This window comes from Protopterus annectens, chromosome 12.part0, assembly GCF_019279795.1.
Source record: "Protopterus annectens isolate FY-2018-M chromosome 12.part0, PAN1.0, whole genome shotgun sequence".
Taxonomy (NCBI): domain Eukaryota; kingdom Metazoa; phylum Chordata; order Ceratodontiformes; family Protopteridae; genus Protopterus; species Protopterus annectens.
The window spans coordinates 1104923731-1104947641 of NC_056746.1; the positions used below are offsets into that span (position 1 = coordinate 1104923731).

The 23911-nt window shown below is 45.6% G+C and overlaps 1 protein-coding gene across 1 annotated transcript in view; it reads left to right on the plus strand.

The window, feature by feature from the left end:
• DLGAP4 (DLG associated protein 4) overlaps positions 1–23911 on the plus strand; it is a 1245417-nt gene that overhangs the window by 1215747 nt on the left and 5759 nt on the right. The window lies entirely within an intron of this gene.

Genomic DNA, 23911 nt, shown 5'->3' on the forward strand with positions numbered 1-23911 from the left:
ATTTGTGATTTGTCACTCCCTAAACATGACTGTGCACCCTTTTTTGGCCACACTTCACATATTGTCTGCCTTTCATGCCTTTATAGTTCATTTTTCCTGCTTCCATTGTGCTGCATGATGATTCATTGGTGCCTGGGTAATCGGATGTGCCTGTATTGCTTGCTGTAATGAAGTCTGCGGTTGCAGTTCTCGTCCCAGGTTAATTTTCAGTATTGCTGTATATTCTGATACCTTCAGTACCTTCTTCATGATCATAGCCAGAGCCTTTCCTGGCATGATGGCATGTGACTGCCGTAAGATATGTGCTTCTTTGTGCTACCTGTCCATTGCAAGATGCAAATACTTGCTTCTGAGGTCTGGTAGAGGATATGATAAATAGAGGACATATGTCAGAAGTGTCAACTGCTCATCACTAACTGGGAAACATGCAAGCAGAGTTCCAAAAGGAAAATGCTACACTGAGGAGCGTAAACAGAGAACGAAACACTGTACTTATTTGTAGATGTCCTCCTATTCCCATGTTGCAGTATTCTGCCTATGGATTTACCCTTCAGTCTCACATATGAACGGCCAGTATCCAAAAGCTTTCAGTCCCTCTGTGGTGCATCAGACGTGAATGAGAGTTCGTGGGCCATAAAGATGCCATCAGCATGCACCAACCCTCAGTTCAGCCGCCAGTCATATGCCAGGTGTTCCTATTACTGCTGATGTCGTATTCATTCAGATAAGTACCCTGTTGGGGACCTTTTCAGTCCTTCTAATTTCTTATTATTGCTTGTTAATGTCATCCAGAAAGGGTAAGTGTCAGTGTGGATGCCAGATCTCTCATAAGGATGCCCACTACAAGTACCTTTTCTGTTAGGGCAGGTTATGGTTGTGAGATTTTCCCAATCTGCCAGGCATTCATGCCGAAAACTTTGCATAGTCACTTGCATGCGTTAAACCTATACCTCGAGAACCAACGTCTGAAACTACTTATGCTTAGGATGGAAGGCTCTTCTGACGTCCCCACAGAACCACCAAAAAAGAAGGCCAGGACCTTAGGCCTTCGACTACTGCTGAGCCTCTTCCAGCCGAATGCCAACCTGTGGCCAACCATAGGCCTGGTTACAGGATCGGGTTCTGGATCCACCACTTCAGAGGTCGCGGGTACCTCTAAGGACACAGCACCATCCACAGGTGATAGCACATCCACAGAGGCTATTCCTGCACTGCTAGCCAAAGCCGGGGGGGGCAGCGTTTCCTAGGGAAGTCGTCCGAGCCTTCCAATCCCTTGCGGTCACCGGTTTCCAGACAGACGTCCACTGCCCCTCTTAAAAGAAGGGAAAAGAGAGAAGATATCTCCCTCTCTACAGAAACCATACCTGATTGGAAGACTTTCAGCCAGAGTCTCTTCAGTGCCTTCATGGCACTGAGGCCTACACCGGCTATTACTCCATCCACTTCTCCTGAGCCCTAGGCTGCTGCCTGTAGAATTAGCACCCAGGGAAGAGGAGGTTCTTTCAGATTCCTCAGAGGAATATCTTTCCTACAGCTCCCAACTCTCTTCACCCTTGGGGTACGGATCCCCAGAGGAAGAGTCACTGGGCTCTGACACTCCAGTTGAAGGTCTGACCGTCTGACCATCAGTGAGCCCATTAGCAGGATGAAGGAATACTAAATGGGATTCTTCAGAAATGTCTGAGGTGCAAAAGAGGTACTATGACCTCATTCATACGGAAACCCCTATCCCATCTGCTGTTCCTCCCATCCTACCTGCCTTTCTAGATGCCTTTTCTTCTGCATCTCTGAACCCTGACTGACTAAGTTTCACAGAAACTACCCTTCCAAAACGCAGTTTATTAGGAAGCACTCCTGACCCGCTCCTCCTTCAAGGCCTCGTAAGTCCACCAGAAAACAACCTCTTCTGCCTAGTGCAACCCCTGCCTCCAGCCAGAGGACTCCCTTTCAAGACAGGGCAGGTAGCATCTGACTACCTGCCAGTCTTGCCCCCCCCCACCTCCTTCTGTACCTCTGTCTGCCCGCCTCTCTCATTGTCTCCCTTTTCTCACCTCAAACAAGTGGGTCCTTTCCAGCCTCCAAAATGGCTACTTCATGTCCTTGCTCTCCCCTCCCACATGGCGGGGCTTTCCTCGACCTCCACAGCAGTTGCACCTCTTACAACCAGTACTGCAGACACTGTTAGACCAGGGCACTATAGAGTCAGTCCCCTCCTCTGCAGAAGAAAGAGGTTTCTATTTGTGGCTCTTCCTGATCCCCAGGAAGGATGGACCATGGAGTCCCATCCTAGACCTCTCCTACCTCAATCTCTTCCTAAAAGTGTTTAACTTCAAAATGCTAACCCTGCCAACCCTTTTCCCTCTGATTATCCCACAGGGATTCCTGGCTACATTAGACTTAAAAGATGCTTATCTCCACAACCCAATCAGGCCCTCCCACAGGAAATATTTAAGAGTCATGTTGGGCTCTTCTCACTTGCAGTTCTCTGCCTTGCCCTTTGGACTTTCCACTACTCCCAGAGTCTTTACCAAATGCTTGGCACCTGTGGTGGCTTACTGCAGGACAAAGGGAGTACAGATATTTCCCTACCTGGATGATGTGCTAATCCAGGCTGCCAGTTAAGAAATACTCCGGCACATCCACTTTGTGGTGACTGTACTACAATCTCTGGGATTTCAGATAAATCTGCCAAAGTCACATCTTCAGACAACACAGGACATTGTGTTCCTCTGGTTCAGAATCTGCTCAGATCTCATGGAGGCATGCATACCCCCTCCAAAGATGAGCTCCTTGATAGAACTTCTCCTCCTGGTACTTCACTCTACGGAGTTGACTGCAAGCCAGGGCCTCAAGCTTCTGGGCTACATGGCAGCCACAGTACCCATGCTTCCTTTAGTGAGGCTACACATGAGGAAGCTGCAGTGGCACCTCCACTCAATCTGGAAAAGCAACACAGCCAGCCTCTGGAGCACACTGTGCCCCTTCTACACTTCCTAAAAAAGGAAATACTATGGTGGTTGGATCAGGTACAGTGCAACTCAGGCCTCCCACTCCAACCACCACAACCCACTTAGGTCATGTGTATAGATGCCTCAGACCTGGGATGGGGAGCCATCCTCTGAGACCGACAGGTGAAGGGCCCGTGGCAAAATCAGCTCAAATCAGAATACATCAATGCCAGAGAGATGAGGGCAATCCTTCTAGCCCTCCAGGCATTTCAACCTTTCATTCAACAGGGGACACTTCTGATATACACAGACAACAGGACTGTACTGTGATATATCAACAAGCAGGGAGGGACCAAGTCCTACCTGCTCTGCTGGCTAGCCCTTTTGGTTTGGAAATTGGCCACCTCACAGGGAATCTCCCTGCAGGTGACCTACATCCCCTCAATCCACAACAAACAGGCAGATTATGTGAGCAGAACCAGCACAAACAACCACGAATGGATGCTGCACAGAGATGTCTACTTGGATCTGGTCCACAGGTGGGGTGTATCTCAAATAGACCTGCTTGCCTCCACCATCAACAGGCAACTTCCTGGCTTTTGCACCAGGACACCCGAGTTACAGGCACTGGCAACAGATGCCCTTCTCAGTTTCATGGAAGGGGAAATATTGATATGCATTCCCTCCCTTCCCACTCATTCAGAAGGTCCTGCAAAAATTCAGCAGGACAACCCAAAAGTCTTGTTGGTGACTCAATACTGGCCCAGACAGCACTGATTTCCCTTAAGTGGACCTCTTCACACACAACACAGTGGGTCACTAATCTATCCACAGTGGCAGATGCTACACCTTACTCTGTAGCTGATAGGATTCTGATCCCATTTAGATACCTTTCCAATGAGGGACGTGCTCAATGTCCTGCAGAAGGCCAGGAAGCCAAATACTAGAAAATCATCTCTCCAACTGGAAACAATTTACTATATGATGTCATAAAAGACAGCTGGATCCACTTCTCAGAGAACCCCCTTCTAGTGCAGTCTTATTTGTGTGAGCTACTGCAGTCTGGACTGGCTTATTCATCCATCAAAGCTCACCTGTCTATTTCTGCTTGCCTGCCTTTGGCTCCCCCATTAACATCCAGACTACCTTGCATACTCTCCCTCAAGGGGATACTGCACCTTAGGCTCCACAGGAAACCTATCCCTCCACCTTGGGACATCAACTGTGTGCTAGAGAAGCTTACGCTACCTCCCTTTGAGCCAGAAAACAAAGCCTCATTAAAGCACTGTACTTGTAAAACTGTTCTTTTAGTGGCCCTCTCCTCAGCCAGGAGAGTGTCCGAACTCCAAGCCCTTATGGCTATTCCTCCCTTTCTAGTTTTCCATAAGGACAGGGTTACCCTTAGGACAAACCTGTTCTTCATGCCCAAGGTAGTCAATGACCTGTCCCTTAATCAGGCCGTACAGTTACCTGTTTTTTTCCCAAACCCACAAGGGGACAGTGAGAGAGTGCTGCATTCCATAGATGTTCACAGGCAAATCAGATTATACCTGCACAACACCAAGTTTGTCAGACAGAATGACCAACTCTTTGTATCCTTTCACTCTAGAGCTCTGGGGAAGGCAGTGACCAAGCAGACTATTTCTACTTGGATCTCCAAAGCCATTACCTTCTGCTACCAATTCCATGGTAAGTCCCTGCAGGGTAGAGTTAAAGCTCATTCCACAAGAGCAGTGGCATCTTCAGGAGCCTTATTCAAGGGTTTGGATATCTCTTCTATCCTGGAATCTGCTACTTGGTCCTCTGTCCATACCTTCACCAAGCACTACAAGCTTGACCTGATTTCCAGATCCAGGGTAGCATTTGCCAGGGCTGTCCTTCATGGATTCCTGGAGTCTGCCTCTAGACCACCACCCCAACCTCAGTGAGCTTCGACACTCACCCATATGCAGAATACTGCAACATGTGAATAGAAGGACGTAGAAAAGTAGTGTAAAAATCTTACCATAATGATAGATGTCTTTCTCTTCCATGTTGCAGTATTCCTTCACCCCCTCCTTCCCTTCTTGTCAGCTAGCAACTTCCCTTTCTGGATGGCAATGATATGGCACTGTCCTAACAGGACTGGCTCCGACTGGGGCTACTGTTCTGAGGGCTGGTGTGTGCTGACGTCACCTTTATAGCCCATGAACTCTCTTCCAAATCTGACGCATCACAGAGGGACTGAAAGCTTTTGAATACTGGCCATACATAACTGAGACTGAAGGGTAAACCCATATGCAGAATTCTGCAACATGTAAGAGAGAGACATCTATGGTTATGTTAAGATTTTACACAATTTTTCTTTCTTGCTTTAGCAATTAGCAGCATAGTTTTGTGAGGCTAGTGTTAAGCTGTAGTGATGTCAGCATTACAAGTACTATACACAAATGGCAACACTAGCTAATCTGTCTCTATTGTGTGAGGAAAGTAGCAGTTAGTACAAATCTCTATTTCCATTTATCCTTTTTTGATGGCATGTCTGATTTTGCCACAGTACTATGCCCATACTTACGCATGTTCGGCATTCTCCATCACTGCTCTTCTCTGCTGGCTGTCATGCTAGCATAGAAGATATTCTTCGTGTTTCACTGTTGCAGTCATTACATTTGGGTTATCTGCTTGCAGGTAGCCCTCAGTCGACCTGATTATCAAAGTCTTGGGTCCTGTGTCGGATGCGGTCTCATCTTCCATGACGTCAGGTAGTCAGTGATATAAAGCATGCAGCCAACGCCATTACATCAGTCTTTCTTGCTGTACAGTACCTGAAGCAGAAGCAGTTCGCAAGTGCCGGTCGGCCGACTTCTGAAATTTTCGTTTTCGAGTTTCAGAACCGAAGTCTTCAAAAAGGCCAAGTACCCCGTTGGGGATCCTTTCTCTTGCTCTAAGCCAATGTCAGTAAAAGTTAACAATTGTATTACTTGTGGAAAGCAAATACCACATAAAGATTTTCATTCGTACTGCATTCCTTACTTAGGCCCAGAGCACGTCATCCCTTGCTGTCGGTTTTGTGCCTTATTCAATCCTCGAACTATTCGTCGTCCATTCATTTTCACATCAAACTATTTTGGTACTCTGTTCAATTATTCAGAAATGGCTTCGGCAAGCCATCTGACTACTGACATTCCGAAAAAACATAAAGATAAAGACATAGACAGACCGCATAGGTCCAAAGTTGCCGACACTTCCATTAAGCTATTCGCCAGTTCGCTGGTACTCAGTGAGGTGCTTTCGCAGCCCCTGGTACCCGCTACTTCAGATTCACAGGCCTCTACTGAGACCCATTTGGAGTCCAGTATGCCTCGAGATGCTTCTTCAACTATGGAACCTGTGGATGTCTCTACCTTGGATGGGTCCAGAGCCGCTGTGCAGGCACCAGCTTCTGAGGGTGTATTCAGGCCTACTGACTTGTATATCAAACTGACGCCATCTTCTTCTTAAAGGCCAAAAACTCAATCCATGCCTAGAAAACCGATGCCCAGACCGCATGGTCAGGCCCTTTTGCCTAAAACACAAATAAGAATGGCTGAAGATCTTATTACTTTAATCAGGGGAAGCCGGCCTTGTCCCTCTAAGAGACCTAGAACTGATTTTCCTTCTGACACTTCTGATCAGGCTTCTGAAATTTCTGTTTCTTCTGATGACCAGGATTTGCTCTTATCTACCTATGAGAATTCTGATGTAGAGGACTCCATTCCCTCTGTTTCCCCTCCAGAAGATTTCTCTTTTGGTGAAACTTTGCATACTCTTAGGGAGCATTTCCGTTGGGAAGCCAGGATTACTCTGACTCCAAAAAGAGGCTTAGGGAATTCTTACTTCTACCTCAACACAGGCCTTTAGCTATTCCCTCCTGTACTGGACATTGCAGATGATGCCTTCTTGGAATCTAGCCTGGCTCCAGACACTTTACCTCTGGCTACCAGGAAACCTGACAGGTATTAGAGTACCTGACTCTCACAAATTCTTCTTTAAGAATCCTACTGCGGATCCAGAGACCATTTCACAGGGACCCAAAGGCATTAAGGCTACTACTGCCAAAAACCCTACCTCCTCTGATAGAGATTCCAGGGCCCTGGACAGATGGGGTAAGAAGGTATACACTTCTGCTACTTTGGCCATTAGGGCCTTAAACTGCCAGTTTCATATGTTAAAGTATCAGCAGCATATTATTGGATTACTTAAACAAAAAAAATGATGCTGATCCCTGACTGTGCTGAAAATAAAGAATTACAGGATTTAATGCATTCGACTGAACACGTTGGTAAACATACTTTGCAATGTGGTTTTGACTCCTTAGAGGCATCTTGCAGGGCTGCTGTCACTGGGTCTGTACTTAGAAGGCATGCTTGGCTTAAGGAGCAAACTTTGCCAGATCATGTTAAAGTTAAATTATTGAATGCTCCCTTAAACCAAGACCGTTTGTTTGGCAACAAAGCAGAAGTAGTACTTAAAAAGATGGAGGAAAAAGCTAAATCTATGCAAACTGTTAAAGATTTCCTGCAAGTACAGCCTCCCAGATTTAGTAGGCATTGGCCTTATAAGAATTGGTCCTTTCCTGTCTCTTCCAGGCCTTCTCAGTCCAAACCCAGGACCAGCAGACCACCCAGGCTTCAGTCTCAAGGTACTCGCAGGCCTAAGCAGTGGGAGGCTCCCACTTCCAAAGCTGGAAGTAGTAAGACACCCTCCTGTGGTAAACTGTCACAATGACTTAACCTTACACCTTCCAAGCCCTGCTCGTCTGACTGCTCCTTTAGGGGGAAAGATTGCCTTTCATGCAAAAAACTGGGAACTCATTACCCAAGACAAATGGGTTTTAAATATAGTTTCCCAAGGATACAGATTCCACTTCCACAAGGATACAGATTCCACTTCCACACCTTACTAACCCCAAACAGTTGGCCAGACCTACACTCAAATCTGTGGGCAGAGGCTCAACAGCAGGTTCTCTCTCTTCTAAGTATCAGGGCTATTCAACCTGTCCCAGAAGAGGAATGGGGGCAAGGTTTTTACTCGAGACTTTTTCTGGTACCCAGAAAAGACAACTCCTGGCGTTCTATCCTGGACCTGTCTATCAAACACCTTTTGGGTAATCCCACAATTCAAAATGCTAACTTTTCATCAACTGCTTCCCATGCTAGGCAAAAATGTCTGGTTGGCAGCATTGGATTTAAAGGAAGCTTACCTGCACATCCCAATAAGGAAATCTTGCAGAAAATACCTACACTTCAGAGCAGGCCACATGGATTATCGGTTCTCTGCACTGCCCTTTGGCTTATCTACTGCTCCCAGGGTATTCACAAAGTGCCTAGCTCCAGTCATTGCATTCTGCAGGCAAAGAACTATTCAAATATACCCATACCTGGACGATTGTCTAATTCAGGCAAAAAGCCAAGACATTCTATTAAATCATCTGGCATTTATAAAGAAACTGCTAACGTCACTGGGATAAGCCATAGACAAAAAGAAATCACACCTAGTACCCTGCCAACAAATTCTATTCCTGGGAGCAAGCTTGAATACAACTTCCCAGATGGCCTACCTCACGCCAGAGAAACAAATTTATTTGACAGCCTACTTCAAACTACTGGCCACAAAGACCCAGCTATCTGCAAGGAAAATACTGCAAGCCCTGGAGTTCATGGCCTCTTGCTTTCTACTAATTCCATATGCAAGATTGCATATGAGGAAACTACAGTGGTAACTAAAAAGTCTATGGTGCCAACATTCTCAGGACCTGGAATCAATGATTCCTATCATTTCTTGTGTAAAGGCAGAGTTCCTTTGGTGGGCAGAGGCCTGCCACCGCAACAAGGGACTGCCATTCACTCTACCCCCTGCCGCCCAAACCCTAACAACAGACACATCAGACTATGCATGGGGGGCTCACTTGGCAGGGAAGTGCATTCAGGGCAAATGGAACCAGAGTCAAATGCACCTGCATATCAATCAAAAAGAAAGGTTATTGTACAGAATTCTCTGACAGCCTTCAAGGACCACTTTCTTCCAGGACAGTTATTGGTAAAGACAGACAACTCCACTGTTATGTGGTACGTAAACAAGCAGGGGGGAACCCACTCATACCCTCTCTGTAGACTAGCCATGGCTATGTGGAACACAGCCTTGAGCTACCAAGTGCACCTACAAGCTCAATTCCTGCCAGGCAAGCTAAATACACTGGCAGACGACCTAAGCAAAAATTCTCATGGACCCACACGAGTGGAAACTGGAACCAAAGATATTCAACATTTTGAGAAACAAATGGGGGAGCCCAGAGATAGACGTGTTTGCCTCCCCTCAGAACTACCAATTAGACAAATTCTGCACAAGGACACCCCACAGACAAGCTTGGAAAGTGGAAGCCCTGTCCTTCACCTGGGAAACCCTCTCAGTTTATGCCTTTCCCCCTCTGCCTCTCCTCTCTTTAGATCTACTAAAGATCAAACAGGCAAACCAAGGAAAGTACTCATTGCACCAGACTGGCCACGCCAACACTGGTACCCCCTCTTGTGCAGTATGTCACTGCTGGAACCATGGCACCTGCCTCAGATCCCATCCCTGCTGTCCCAGCAGGAGGGCCAGATGTTCTTTGTGTTTCACTGTTGAAGTCATTACATTTGGGTAATCTGCTGGCAGATTGCCCTCCGTCAGCCTGATTAACAAAGTCTTGGGTCCTGCATCGGTTGCTGTTCCTTCTTCCATGACATCAGGGGTATAAAACATGCAGCCAATGCCATTACATTAGTCTTTCTTGCCATGCGGTGCCCAAAGCAGAAGCAGTTCGCAAGTGCCGGTCGGCCGACTCCTGAAATTTTCGTTTTCAATTTTCAGATCCGAAGTCTTCTACTAAAAAGCTAAGTACCACGTTGGGGAAACTTTTTTTCTTGCTCCTTACCGATGTCAGTAAAAGTTAATAATTGCATTACTTGTGGGAAGCAAATACCTCATAAGGATTTTCATTTGTATTATATTCCTTGCCTAGGCCCTGACCACAACGTACCTTGCTGTCGGTTTTGTGCTTTATTTAATCAATGCACTATCAAACGTCGGTACATTTTTCCTTCTAAATATTTTGGCTCATGCTTTAATTATCTAGAAATGTCATCGGTTAGCATTCCGACTACCAGAATACCTAAAAAAACATAAAGAAAAAGACAGAGACAGGCCATTGAGGTCCAAAACTGCCGACAATGCTTCTCCTAAGCCAGTCACCAGTTCACCGGTACTCAGTGAGGCACTTTTGCAGCCCCTGACGCTACTTCTGATTCGCAGGCCTCTACTGAGACCCATTCGGAGTCCGGTATGCCGCGAGATGCTTCAATTATGGAACCCGCAGATGTCTCTACCTTGAATGGGTCCGGAGCCGCTGTGCAGGCACCGGCTTCTGAGGGTGTTTTCAGGCCTACAGATTTGTATATTAGACCGACGCCATCTTCAAGACTAAGGCCAAAATCTCGACCTGTGTCTAAAAAACTGACGCCTGGGCCGCATGTGCAGGCCACTATGCCTAAAAAACAAATGATCAAAATGACTGAAGATTTAATTATTCTGATCAGGGGTAGCCACCCCCCCCCCCCTTCTAAGAGGCCTAGGCAAGACATGGATTATGAATCTTCTGAACAGGATTCTATTTCTTCTGACTCTTCTAATGAACAGGAATTGTCTATACCTACTTATGAGGACTCTGACGCAGAAGATTCCATTCCTTCTGCTTCTCCCCCTGAGGATTTTTCTTTTGGAGAAACTTTGCATACATTAAGGGAACATTTCCACTGGGAAAGTCAGGATTTCTCTGAATCTAAAAAGAGACTTGGGGATTTTCTTCTTCTTCCTCAGCATAGGCCTTTGGCTATACCTCCTGATGTTCATCATGTTTCACTGTTGCAGTCATGACTGTAGGGTTCTCCCCTGCCGGCAGGCAGTCCTCTGTCGGCCAGAATCCCAAAGTCTGGGTCCGGTGTCGGCTGTTCAACCATGCTGCCTGACGTCAGAGTGCCAGGAGTACAAAGCTGACAGCCGATGCCATCTTCTCCAGTCTTTCTTGCCGTGCGGTGATAGTAGTTCGCAAGTGCCGGTCGGCTGACTCCTGACAACTTTTTCTGATAAACTTCAGTCCGAAGACTTTCTTCTCCACTCAAAGCTAAGTACCCCATTGGGGAAACTTTTTCTTGCTCCAGTCCGATGTCAGAAAAAGTTAATAATTGTATTTCATGTGGGAAGCAAATACCTCATAAGGATTTTCATTCTTACTGCATTCCTTGCTTAGGCCCTGACCACGATGTAGCTAGTTGTCGGTTTTGTGCTAGATTCAATCAACGTACAATTAAACGAAGGTACGATTTTGCTTTTCATTACTTCAGTAGGCGCTTTAACTACAAAATGTCATCGGATTCGGTTCCGGCTACCGGAGTTCACAAACGTCGCAAGGATAAAGACAGGCCTCCGAGGTCCAAATCTGATGATAGCGCACAAGCTGAGCCAGCTTCATGTTCGGCCATTGTCAGTGAGGCGCTTTTGCAGCCCCTGTCGTCGGCCATTTCAGAACCGATGGCCGAAACGGACTCTCATGAGGAGCCAACCAGGCCTTTGAATATTTCTATTGCAGGACCTTCGGACAATGCTCCTTCAGATGGGTCCGGAGCCGCTGTGCAGGTACCGGCTTCCAAAGGGGTTTTCAGGCCTACTCAGCTTCTAATAAAGGCAAAGCCAAAGGCAAAGACTCCTTCTAAATCAAAGACTGCAACACAGGCCTCTTCTGAACCGGCTCCCAAGTCACAGAAACAGTTACTCAAGATGGTGGAGGATTTACTTACTATGATTAGGGGTTCACATCCCCCTCCAGATAAAAGGCCAAGGCAGGATGTTTATTATGATTCCTCTGATCAGGCTTCTGTTTCTTCAGTTTCTTCTTCTGACCAGGAATATTCTTTCCCTCCTTATGAGGATTCTGATGCTGAGGAATCCATTCCTTCAGCTTCTCCCCCTGAGGATTTCTCTTTTGGGAAACTTTGCATGAAATGAGGGAACATTTCCACTGGGAAGGACAGGAGTATTCAGAATCTAAGAAAAGACTAAGGGATTTTCTTCTTCTCCCCCAGCATAGACCCCTGGCTATTCCTCCTGTTTTGGATATTGTGGATGATGCTTTTTCGGAGGCTAACTTAACCCCTGATTCTTTTCCTCCTGCTCCTGTTAAGCCTGATAGATATTACAGGGTTCCTGGTTCCCACCAGTTTTTATACAAGAACCCTTCTGCTGACCCTGAAACCATTTCTCAGGGTCCTAAGGGAGTTAAGGCCGCTTCTGCCAAAAATCCCATTCCTACTGAAAAGGATTCTAGATCTTTAGAAAGATGGGGCAAAAAAGTGTACACTTCTGCTACTTTATCCATTAGGGCTTTAAACTGTCACTTTCATATGCTAAAATACCAGCAATTTCTCTTGTCTGTTTTAAAACAAAAGCTTACTTCCATTTCTGCCTGTGCAGATGATAAGGAATTACATGACTTATTGCATGCCACTGAACAAGTTGGAAGCATGGTTTACACTGTGGATTTGATGCCCTGGAGGCTTCTTGTAGGGCTGCTGCCTCCGGCACAGTCATTAGAAGGCATGCATGGCTAAAGGAACAAAATTTGCCAGAACAAGTAAAAGCTAAATTATCGGATGCTCCTGTTCAGCATAATGTTTTGTTTGGATCAAAAGCTGAAGAGGTGATTAAAAAGATGGAGGATAAGGCGAAATCCATGAAAACAGTTAAAGATTTCTTACAAGTACAGCCACCAAGATTTAGCAGGAATTGGCCTTCTAAAAATTGGTCCTTTCCCACTTCAGACAGGCCTCAGAGGGGTAGATATAGATGCTCCAGAGGGAATGCCTCAAACTCAAGCTTCTTATAGACCAAGACAGTGGACTGCTTCCACCCCTAGGGGAGGAGAGGACAGGTCACAAACTCATAGGAAACCAACTCAATGACTCCCTCTGTTGGGCTGCAGGAACTTCTTGCCTGGAAGCCCCCCTCGGAGGAAAACTCTCTCTTTATCAAAATTGGACTCATATAACCCAAGACAAGTGGGTTCTGGATGTGGTTTCAAGAGGTTACAAATTCCATTTTCATACCATGCCAAGGCCAAGCGGATGGCCAGACCTTCCAAAACATCAATGGACAGAGGCCTTAAACCAGGTGGAAGCTCTTTTGGCTATGAAAGCCATAGAACTGATTCCACTTTCAGAGATGGGACAAGGTTTTTACTCAAGGCTCTTTCTAGTCCCCAGGAAGCAAAACTCATGGAGACCCATTCTGGATCTGTCAGTCTTGAACACCTTTCTAGAGATTCCAAAATTCAAGATGCTTACTCTACAGCAGCTACTTCCAATGCTGTCCAAAGATGCATGGATGGTAACTTTGGATTTAAAGGAGGCATATTTACACATTTCCATCAGGCAGGAACGCAGAAAATACCACAGGTTCAAGGCTGGATCGAGGCACTTTCAATTCTCTGCGCTGCCCTTTGGATTGTCTACTGCACCCAGGGTCTTCACCAAATGCCTGGCTCCAGTAGTAGCTTACTGCAGACTCAAGGGAATTCAAATTTACCCTTATCTGGACGATTGTCTAATTCAGGCAGACAGCAAGGATGTCTTACTCCAGCATCTAATTTGTACAGAACCTCCTCAAGTTGCTGGGATTCTCTGTAAACATAAAAAAGTCAAATTTGACACCCTCACAACAGATAATTTTTCTGGGTGCTCTTCTAAACACCACAACCCAGATGGCATTTCTGACATTCGAAAAAAATTACAGCTGGCTTCAACTTTCAAAACTTTGGCAACTTTAACACAGCTATCTGCAAGGAGATTCCTGCAGGCTTTGGGTTACATGGCCTCCTGCATCCTTCTCGTACCATGTGCAAGACTACACATGAGGAAAATACAGTGGTACCTAAAAAGTGTATGGTCTCAGCATTGCCACAGTTTAGACATACTGATCTCCGTCCTGCCTTGTCTTCAAAAGGAATTCCTTTGGTGGTCCAGGGCATGTACTCTAAACAAAGGGAAACCCTTCTGTCTGCCTCCTGCCACTCAGATTCTAACCACGGACGCCTCGGATTATGCTTGGGGAGCCCATTTTCAGGGCAACTGTCTGCAGGGCCTTTGGACAAAGGATCAGAAGCACCTGCATATCAATTTAAAGGAAATGTTAGCCGTTCAGAAAGCTCTAATGGCCTTCAGGAATCTTGTACAACCAGGACAACTACTAATATGGACGGACAACACCACAGTTATGTGGTACATAAACATGCAAGGGGAATCTCATTCCTACCCCCTTTGCAGACTAGCCATGGATCTATGGAACACAGCTCTAGCTTGCAATCTGGACCTTCAAGCTCAGTTTCTACCAGGGAAGCAAAACTTCCTGGCAGACAGTCTGAGCAGAAACCTTTCGGATCCACACGAGTGGATGCTGGACACCAAAATATTCAAGATGATAACAGCAGTCTGGGGATGTCCTCACATAGACCTCTTTGCATCCCATCTCAATCATCAACTACAGAAATTTTGCACCAGGACTTTCCACAAAGAAGCTTGGAAAGTGGATGCCCTATCATTCATTTGGAGGAACCTCTCGGGATATGCCTTTCCGCCTCTTCCTCTTCTTCCACGGGTATTATTAAAGATAAAACAGGACAAGCCCAAGATGATAATCTTGCTGGCCCCAAATTGGCCTCGACAGTTTTGGTACCCAGCTCTAAAAAACCTATGTCTGGAGCCCCCTTGGGTTTTACCTCAGTCTCCGAACCTTCTGTCCCAACATCAGGGTCAGGTTCTACACTCTCATGTCAGAACTCTCAGCCTGGCGGCCTGGTTAATCCAGGGCCTTTGATTTCTTCTTTCCTACCCAAGCAGGTTATGGATGTCATTTTAGAAGCCAGACGTCCTAGCACTAGAAAATCTTATGCAGGAAAATGGAAAAGATTTTGTTCCTGGATGCAGGCTCAGGATTCTGATCCTCTTCTTCCGAACATCCCTTTCATTTTACTTTACTTGACAGATCTCTTACATAAGGGTCTCTCTTTCTCTTCCATTAAGATACATGCCTCTGCTATTTCTGCTCATTATAATACAGACCCTCCAATCTTTTCCCATCAGCTCATGAGACAGTTTCTCAGAGGAGCTAAGAACTTAAGACCTCCTAGATCTCCTCCCATTCCTGCTTGGGATCTCAACTATGTTTTGGAAAAACTAACCTTGCCTCCTTTTGAGCCTGCTGCCTCTTCTGACATCAAGTTTTTATCTTGGAAGACAGCCATCCTGTTAGCCCTAACCTCTGCCAGGAGAGTTTCAGAGTTACAAGCTCTTATGGCGGTGGAACCTTATATTATTTTTCATCAAGACAGGGTGTCTTTGAGGACTAATCCTACCTTCATGCCTAAGGTGGTTTCCAAAGTGGCTTTAAATCAAACTATCCACTTGCCAACTTTTTTCCCCTCTCCTCAAAATAAAGAGGAAAGGATCTTACATTCCTTGGATGTACACAGACAACTACGTTTTTACCTGGACAGAACCAAGGACATCAGAAAATCAGAACAATTGTTTGTTTCTTATGCTTCAAGTTCCCAAGGTAAAGCCATTTCAAAACAGACCATTTCTAAATGGATTGCTCATAGAATCAGATTTTGTTATTCACACCATCGAAAGCAAATCCCAGGGAGTATACGGACTCATTCCACCAGAACTGCTGCCACTTCTGCGGCTTTCCTCAGGGGAGTTCCTACCAAAGACATTTTGGAAGCTGCAACTTGGAGTTCAGTGCATACTTCTAAACACTACAATCTGCATCTCTACTCTAAGTCTAGGGCAGGCTTTGCCTCTGCAGTCTTGCAAGGCCTTTTAGCCACCCCTTCCACTTTGACCACCTCCCTTTCTTTCAGCTTTGGGATTCTACCCTACAGTCATGACTGCAACAGTGAAACATGATGAACATAGTACAGTTGTGTACACCTACCATAAATGTAGATGTTTGAGTGACTTCACTGTTGCAGTCTGGGTTTCCCTCCCTCCTGTCCCCTCTTATTTTTACTTTTGTCTGGTTCCTTTTTTCACCATTCTTCTGAGGTGTATTTGCAAAGGATATGGGACCTTTCTCTTTTTGGGACTCCTGACATCTGGGGCAAGAAAAACTGGAGAAGATGGCGTCGGCTGTCAGCTTTGTATTCCTGGCGCTCTGATGTCAGGGAGCATGGTTGAACAGCCGACGCCGGACCCAGACTTTGGGATTCTGGCCGACCGAGGACTGCCTGCCGGCAGGGGAGAACCCTACAGTCATGACTGCAACAGTGAAGACACTCTAACATCTACATTTATGGTAGGTGTACACAACTGTACTTTCTAGATATTGTTGATGATTTTTCAGAATCAGTCAGACAGATACTACAGGGTTCCTGACTCCCACAAATTTATTTTCAAAAATCCTGTTGCAGATTCTGAAACCATTTCTTAGGGTCCCAAGGGCATAAATGGATTCTACTGCTAAAAATCCTAGCCCTTCTGATAGAGATTCCAGGGCACTGGATAGATGGGGTAAGAAGGTTTACACTTCTGCATCCTTGGCAATCAGTGCTTTAAACTGTCAGATGTTCTTCGTCTCCCATTGCTGCAGTCCTTACATATGGGTATTCCACTGTCCCCAATCGGCCCGAATACCAAAGGGCTAGAACCGGCGCCGGTCATCGGCCCGAGACTGACGCCAGTGCCAGTACAAATGTGCATGACCGCCATAACCTCAGTCTTTCTTGCAGCGTGGTCCTAAGCAGAAGCAGCTTTTGCAAGTGCTCTGGAATTGTCGGTTTTCGAGTTTCAGACCAGAGACCAAGTTGGACACTTTTGTCTTTTCTTGCCTCAGTATTGACGGATGTCAGAAAAAGTTAATAACTGTATTTCTTGTGGGAAACAGATTCCTCATAGGGATTACCATTCACTCTGCATTCCTTGTTTAGGGCCTGAGCACGACGTTGTTGGGTGTCGCTTTGTGCTACTTTTAACAAGCACTATTAAACGTCGGTTGGACTGTGCTAGGCTGGTGTTTGGTAAACGTTGTAATTACAACATGCCGCCGGATTCTCCGACGACTGGTTCTTCTAAGCAAAGAAAAGTCTTTGCGGTCCAAACAGGATGAGTCGTCCGCTCCGGACGCCGGTTCTGTAGTACCACTGGCTACTTCAGCGGCTCCTTCTGAAAGTTTACCTGAGTCTCAAGGGGAGCCTTTGTTACTGCAGGAAGTGGCTTCTCCTGTGTTAGGCCAGGCTGAGGGTGCTTCTCTGCTGTCCGTGGTTCCCTCCCCTCATAGGGTAGTTAGGCCTCCTCCTTCTCAAAGCAAAGCCCATTCTAAGTCTAAGTCTGCCCCAGCTGGTGCTAGTCCCCAGGGTCCAGCTCCTAGGAAGCTTAAAGATGGCTGAAGATTTGATTACTTTAATTAGGGGTTCTATGCCCCAAGAGGCCCAGGGTAGAGACAGAGTTGGAGGGTTTGGTTCAGTCTTCCAATGAGTCAGATTCCTCTGTAGAAGAACTTCAGGATTTCCCTCCTATTCTGATTCGGAGGCTGAGGACACTACTCCTCTCCCCTCCAGAAGTTTTTCTTTCTCTGAGACTTTGCATTCCATGAGGGAACATTTCAAATGGGAGGCCAGGATTATTCTGATTCTCGTAAAAGACTAAGAGAATTCTTGTTTTTGCCTCAGCATAGGCCCTTGGCTATTCCCCCTGTACTGGATGTTGTTCAGGATGTATTTTCTGAGGCTGCCCTTAACCCAGATTCTCTGCCTCCTGCCCCGGTTAAACCAGATAGATACTACAGGGTTCCGGAAGCTCACAAGTACTTATATAAGAGTCCTAGGGCTGATCCAGAAACTATTACTCAAGGCCCCAAAGGTGTTAGGGCTTCTGTGGTTAGGAATCCAGTTCCTCTGGACAAGGATGCTAGGGCCCTGGATAGGTGGGGAAAAAAACTGTATACCTCTTCTACTTTGGCCATGAGAGCTTTAAATTGTCAGTTTCATATGCTCCGGTATCAAAATTATTTACTGGGCCACTTGAAATGTAAAGTAGATGCTTTAGCTGAAGGTATTGATTGTAAGGAGCTTCAGGATTTAGTGCATGCTTCAGACCAAGTTGGTAAGCATTCTTTGCAGTGTGGTTTTGATGCTTTACAAGCTTCTTCCAGGGTGGCTGCTACTAGTTCAGTTGTTCGTAGGCATGCTTGGCTTAAAGATCAGACCTTGTCAGAGCATGTTAAGGCTCGAATTATGGATGCTCCTCTACAATCTGATGTTCTTTTTGGTCCTCCAGTAGAATCAGTTTTGAAAAAGATGGAGGAAAAGCTAAGTCTATGCAGACAGTTAAGGACTTTTACAGGTTCAGCCCCTAAGTTCAGTAGGAATTGGCCTGCTAAGGGATGGTCTTTCCTCTTCGGATTATCAATCTAGGGCAGGTCGAGGTGAGGTAGAGGTAGGGCTTCCTCTCAGGGCCCTATTACTTCTAGGTCTTTGAGTTCTTCTACCCCTTCTGCTGGGGAGGGCAGGGTCAGTCCTTTCGAAACAGACCCAATGACCCGTGTCTTCAGCTGCCGGACTCTGCCTTGCTGGCAGCCCCTCTAGGAGGAAAACTGAGACTTTTCAAAGGAATTGGCATTTGGTTACCCAAGACAAATGGGTATTGGACATAATAAATCGAGGCTACAAATTTTATTTTCACACATTCCCTCCTTTCAAAGGTATGCGGATGTGCCTCATCAGCAAAGACTGGAAGCACAGACACAAATTTCTTCTCTGCTTCAGTTGGGAGCAATACAGGAAGTACCTTCTGCAGAAAGAGGCACAGGGTTTTATTCCGCCTTTTCTTAGTGCCAAAGAAAGGGAATACTTGGAGACCAATTCTGGACTTGTCCATTCTAAATACCTTTCTGGAAATTCCAAAATTCAAGATGTTAACACTGCAACAGCTGTTACCTATGCTGGGCAAAGATCACTGGATGGTGACTCTGGATCTCAAAGAGGCCTATCTTCACATTCCTATCAGGCCCAGTTGCAGGAAATTCCTGAGATTTGAATGGGAATTTGCATTATCAGTTCTCTGCATTGCCCTTTGGCTTGTCTACTGCCCAGGGTATTCACAAAAGTCCTGGCTCCAGTAATAGCTTTTCTCAGACTAACAGGAATTCAAATATATCCTTATCTGGACGACTGTTTGATTCTGGCTCAAGGCAAGCACGAACTTCTTCAACATCTGCAGTATGTAATGACAGTTTTAAGATGCCTAGGGTATTCTGTGAACGAAATAAAGTCCAGTCTAGTACCCTCACAAGAGATGTGTTTTCTGGGTGTGAAACTGAATACAGTTGCTCAGATGGCATTTCTTACCCGGACAAACAAAGAAATCTTCACCTATACTTCCAACAGCTATCAGTAATGTCCAGGCTGACTGCAAGGACAGTCCTTCAAGCCTTGGGGTTCATGGCATCTTGCATTCTAGTACTTCCCAATGCCAAACTGCATATGAGGAAGCTACAATGGTATCTCAAAAGCGTTTGGACTCAACACTGCCACGATTTGGACACTGTCATTCGATTCTACCTTGCATTCAGAGAGAATTTCTGTGGTGGGCTCAGGAATGTCACCTAAACAAGGGGCTCTCTGTGACCCAACCAGAGGCAAGTCAGATATTGACGACAGACGCCCCCGAGTCAGCCTGGGGAGCTCATTTCAAAGGAAAATGGATTCAAGACCTTTGGCCCCCAGAGCTACTTCACTTGCATATCAACATGAAAGAGATGCTGGCAGTTCAATTTGCTTTGGAAGGATTCAAAAGCCTACTTCAACCAGGACTGGTGTTGATTCGAACAGACAACACGACTGTCATGTGGTACATCAACAAGCAAGGGGAACTCATTCTTACCCTCTTTGCAGACAAGCAATGCTGTTATGGGAAACTGCTTTGAATCTGCACATCACTCTTCGAGCACAGTTTCTGCCAGGAGCACAAAATTCTTTAGCAGATGTTCTGAGCAGACAGATTGTGGATCCTCACGAATGGAAATTGGACCCTCAGGTATTTCTTCAGTTGACAATGGCTTGGGGAACTCCGGACATAAATCTGTTCGCTTCTCCTCTGAATTTCCAACTGCCACTGTTTTGCACGAGGCTATTTCATCCAAAAGCCTGGAAAATAGATGCACTATCCTTCAGTTGGAGCAACCTTCACGTGTATGCTTTTCCTCCTTTGCCTCTTCTTCCAAAGGTGCTGTTGAAAGTCAGGAGGGACAAACCTTGCATGATCCTTATAGCACCGGATTGGCCTCGTCAGCATTGGTACCCTCTGTTGAGGAGCTTAATTCATGTACCACCTTGGCCATTACCACAGATTCCTCACTTATTGTCTCAGGAAAACAATCATTTTCTCAATGTCAGGGTGCAATCCCTACACCTGACAGCCTGGCGCATTCTGTTTTAGAGAAGTAGGACCTTCTCCCTCAACAAGTTTTGGATGTTATTTTGGAAGCCAGGCGTCCTAGTACTTGAAAAGTTTATGCTGGTAAATGGAAGAGATTTTTTCTTTGGAGTTCAGCTAAAGGCTTTGATGTCAATTGCCTAATTTGAGTTGTACATTGCAATATTTGACTATTTTATTGGACAAGGGTTTGTCCTTCTCTTCTGTAAAGTGCATGCTGCAGCTATTTCTGCTCACTATGATTGTGACCCTCCTTTATTTTCACATCCATTGGTTAAACAGTTTCTTAGAGGGCAAAGAATATAAGACCCCACGGAGGGCTCCTACTCCTACCTGGGATCTTAATTTTGTTTTGGAAAAGCTGACTCTGCCTCCTTTTGAACCTGCAGCTACAGCTGAATTGCAGTTGTTGTCTTGGAAGACTGCTTTTTATTGGCTGTTACTTCTGCTAGAAGGGTATCTGAATTACAGGCCCTCATGGCAGTGGAACCTTTTCTGATTTTTCACAATGACAGAGTTTCCTTACGTACTAATCCTACTTTTCTGCCTAAAGTGATTTCTAATGTGGCATTGAACCAATCTATACATTTGCCTACTTTTATGCTAACCCCAAAATGAAGGGGAAAAAGTTTTGCATTCTTTGGATGTACATAGGCAGTTAAGGTATTATTTGAGCAGAACCAAAGAGTTCAGAAGATCTCAACAATTATTTGTTTCTTTTGCTTTGACTTCACGAGGAAAGCTGTCTCAAACAAACTATTTCCAAGTGGATTGGCCATTGTATTGCTTTTGTTACTCTCATCATGGAAAGGATGTTCCAGTTGGGATCAGGCCTCATTCTACTAGGGCTACAGCCACTTCTGCTGCTTTTGAGAGGGTAGCTACTAAAGACATTCTAGAAGCAGCTACTTGGAGTTCTGTACATACCTTTACAAAGCATTATCATTTACCTCTTTATTCTAGGTCTAGGGCTGGGTTTGCCACTGCAATCTTACAGGGCATGTCAGCAGCTCCTAATGCTGTTTAGTTGACCAGCCTCCCTTTTTTCCGTTGCTCTGGGATTCTACCCATATGTAAGGACTGCAGCAATGGGAGAAGAACATAGTACAGTTTTGTACCTACCATAAATGTAGATGTTCGAGGATCTCCATTGCTGCAGTCCCCTCCCTCCTTCCCCCCTTTTCTTTTTAGGTTGGGGTTTGGGTGGTGTTTTTTGCATTCTGACGTCTGAGGCAAGAAAGACTGAGGTTATGGCGTCGGCGCATTTGTACTGGCACGTACTGACGTCAGTCTCGGGCACCGATGACCGACGCCGGTTCTAGCCCTTTGGTATTCGGGCCGATTGGGGACAGCGGAATTACCCATATGTAAGGACTGCAGCAATGGAGATCCTCGAACATCTACATTTATGGTAGGTACAAAACTGTACTTTTCATATGCTAAAATATCAACAGCATATCATGGGACTGCTTAAACAGAAAATTATGTTAATTTCTGACTGTGTGGAAAACAAAGAATTACAGGATTTATTGCATTCAGCTGAACAAGCTGGAAAACATACTTTGCAATGTGGTTTTGTTTCTTTGGAGGCCTCTTGCAGGGCTGCTGTAACTAGGTCTGTGCTAAGAAGGCATGCTTGGCTCAAAGAGCAAAATCTGCCTGATCATGTTAAAGAAAACTTGTTGGATGCTCCTTTACAACAGGACCGGCTCTTTGGTAATAAGGCTGAAGAAGTTTTAAAAAAGATGGAAGATAAAGCTAAATCTATGCAAACTGTGAAAGATTTCTTACAAGTGCAACCTCCAAGATTTAGTAGGCACTGGCCTACTAAGAACTGGTCCTTTCCAGTTCCTTCGAGAGCCACTCAAGCCAAACCCAGACATTCCAAAGGCTCCAGGTTTCAGTCACAAGGGACTTTCAGAACAAAACAATAGGGTGCCTCCTATTCCAAGTCTGGAAACAAGACACCTCCCTATGGTAAGCAGTCTCAATGACTTCCCTTTACACTTACCAAGCACTTACCTTTTAGCTGCCCCTTTGGGGGGAAAACTGGCTCTTCATGCAAGAAACTGGCAACGTATAACCCAGGATAAATGGGTTTTAAATATAGTATCCCAGGGATACAGATTTAATTTCCACACTTTGCCAATTCCAAACGGATGGCCAGACCTGCCCCCAAATCAGTGGGCAGAGGCCCAGAAACAAGTACTTTCCCTCATTAACATGGGAGCTATTCAACCAGTACCAGAAGAGGAAAAGGGACAAGGTTTCTATTCCAGACTTTTCCTGGTACCCAGAAAAGACGAATCATGGCGTCCATTTCTGGACTTACCTACTCTAAACACCTTTCTGGACATTCCAAAATTCAAGATGCTGACTCCTCACCATTTACTTCCTATGCTAGGCAAAGATGCCTGGTTGGCAACTCTAGATTTAAAAGAGGCTTACCTGCATATCCCAATCAGGGAATCTTGCAGAAGATACCTCCTCTTCAAAGCAGGCTACTAGCATTACCAGTTCTGTGCACTGGCCTTTGGCTTATCTACTGCGCCCAGGGTCTTTACAAAGTGCCTGGCTCCAGTAATTGCATTCTGCAGGCAAAGAAATATTCAAATGTATCCATACCTGGACAAGACTCTAATTCAGGCAAAAAACAGGGTAACTCTTTTAAACTATCTGGCATTTGTAAAAAGGGCTCTGACTTGTCTAGAGTACACTATAAACGAAAGGAAATCACAACTGGTACCCTCTCAAAAAATTACATTCCTGGGTGCAAGCTTGAATACAACTGCCCAGATGGCTTTCCTTACACCAGAGAAGCAAATTCATTTGGTGACTTACTTCAAACAGGTGGCCACAAAAAAACATGCTTTCTGCAAGGCAAATACTGCAAGCCTTGGGGTTCATGGCCTCCTGTATTCTTCTAATTCCATATGCAAGACTGCATATGAGGAAACTTCAGTGGTACTTAAAAAGTCTATGTAGTCAGCATTGTCACAGCCTGGAAACAAGGATTCCTATCTTTCCTTGCCTGCAACTTGAGTCCCTATGGTGGGCAGAGGCCTGCCACCAAAACAAGGGACTGTCATTCACACCACCCCCTGCCACCCAAACCCTAACTACAGATGCATCAGACTATGCTTGGGGGGCACATCTGGCAGGGAAATGCATTCAGGGCAAATGGAGCCCAAATCAAATGCACCTTCATATCAATCAAATAGAAATGCTAGCCATACAGAATGCACTGACAGCCTTCAGGGACTACCTTCATCCAGGACAATTAATGATAGACAGACAACACCATGGTTAATGTGGTACATAAACAAGCAGGGGGGTACACACTCTTACCCCCTTTGAAGACTAGCCATGGCATTGTGGAACGACCTATCAAGTACAACTACAAGCTCAATTCCTGCCAGGAAAGCT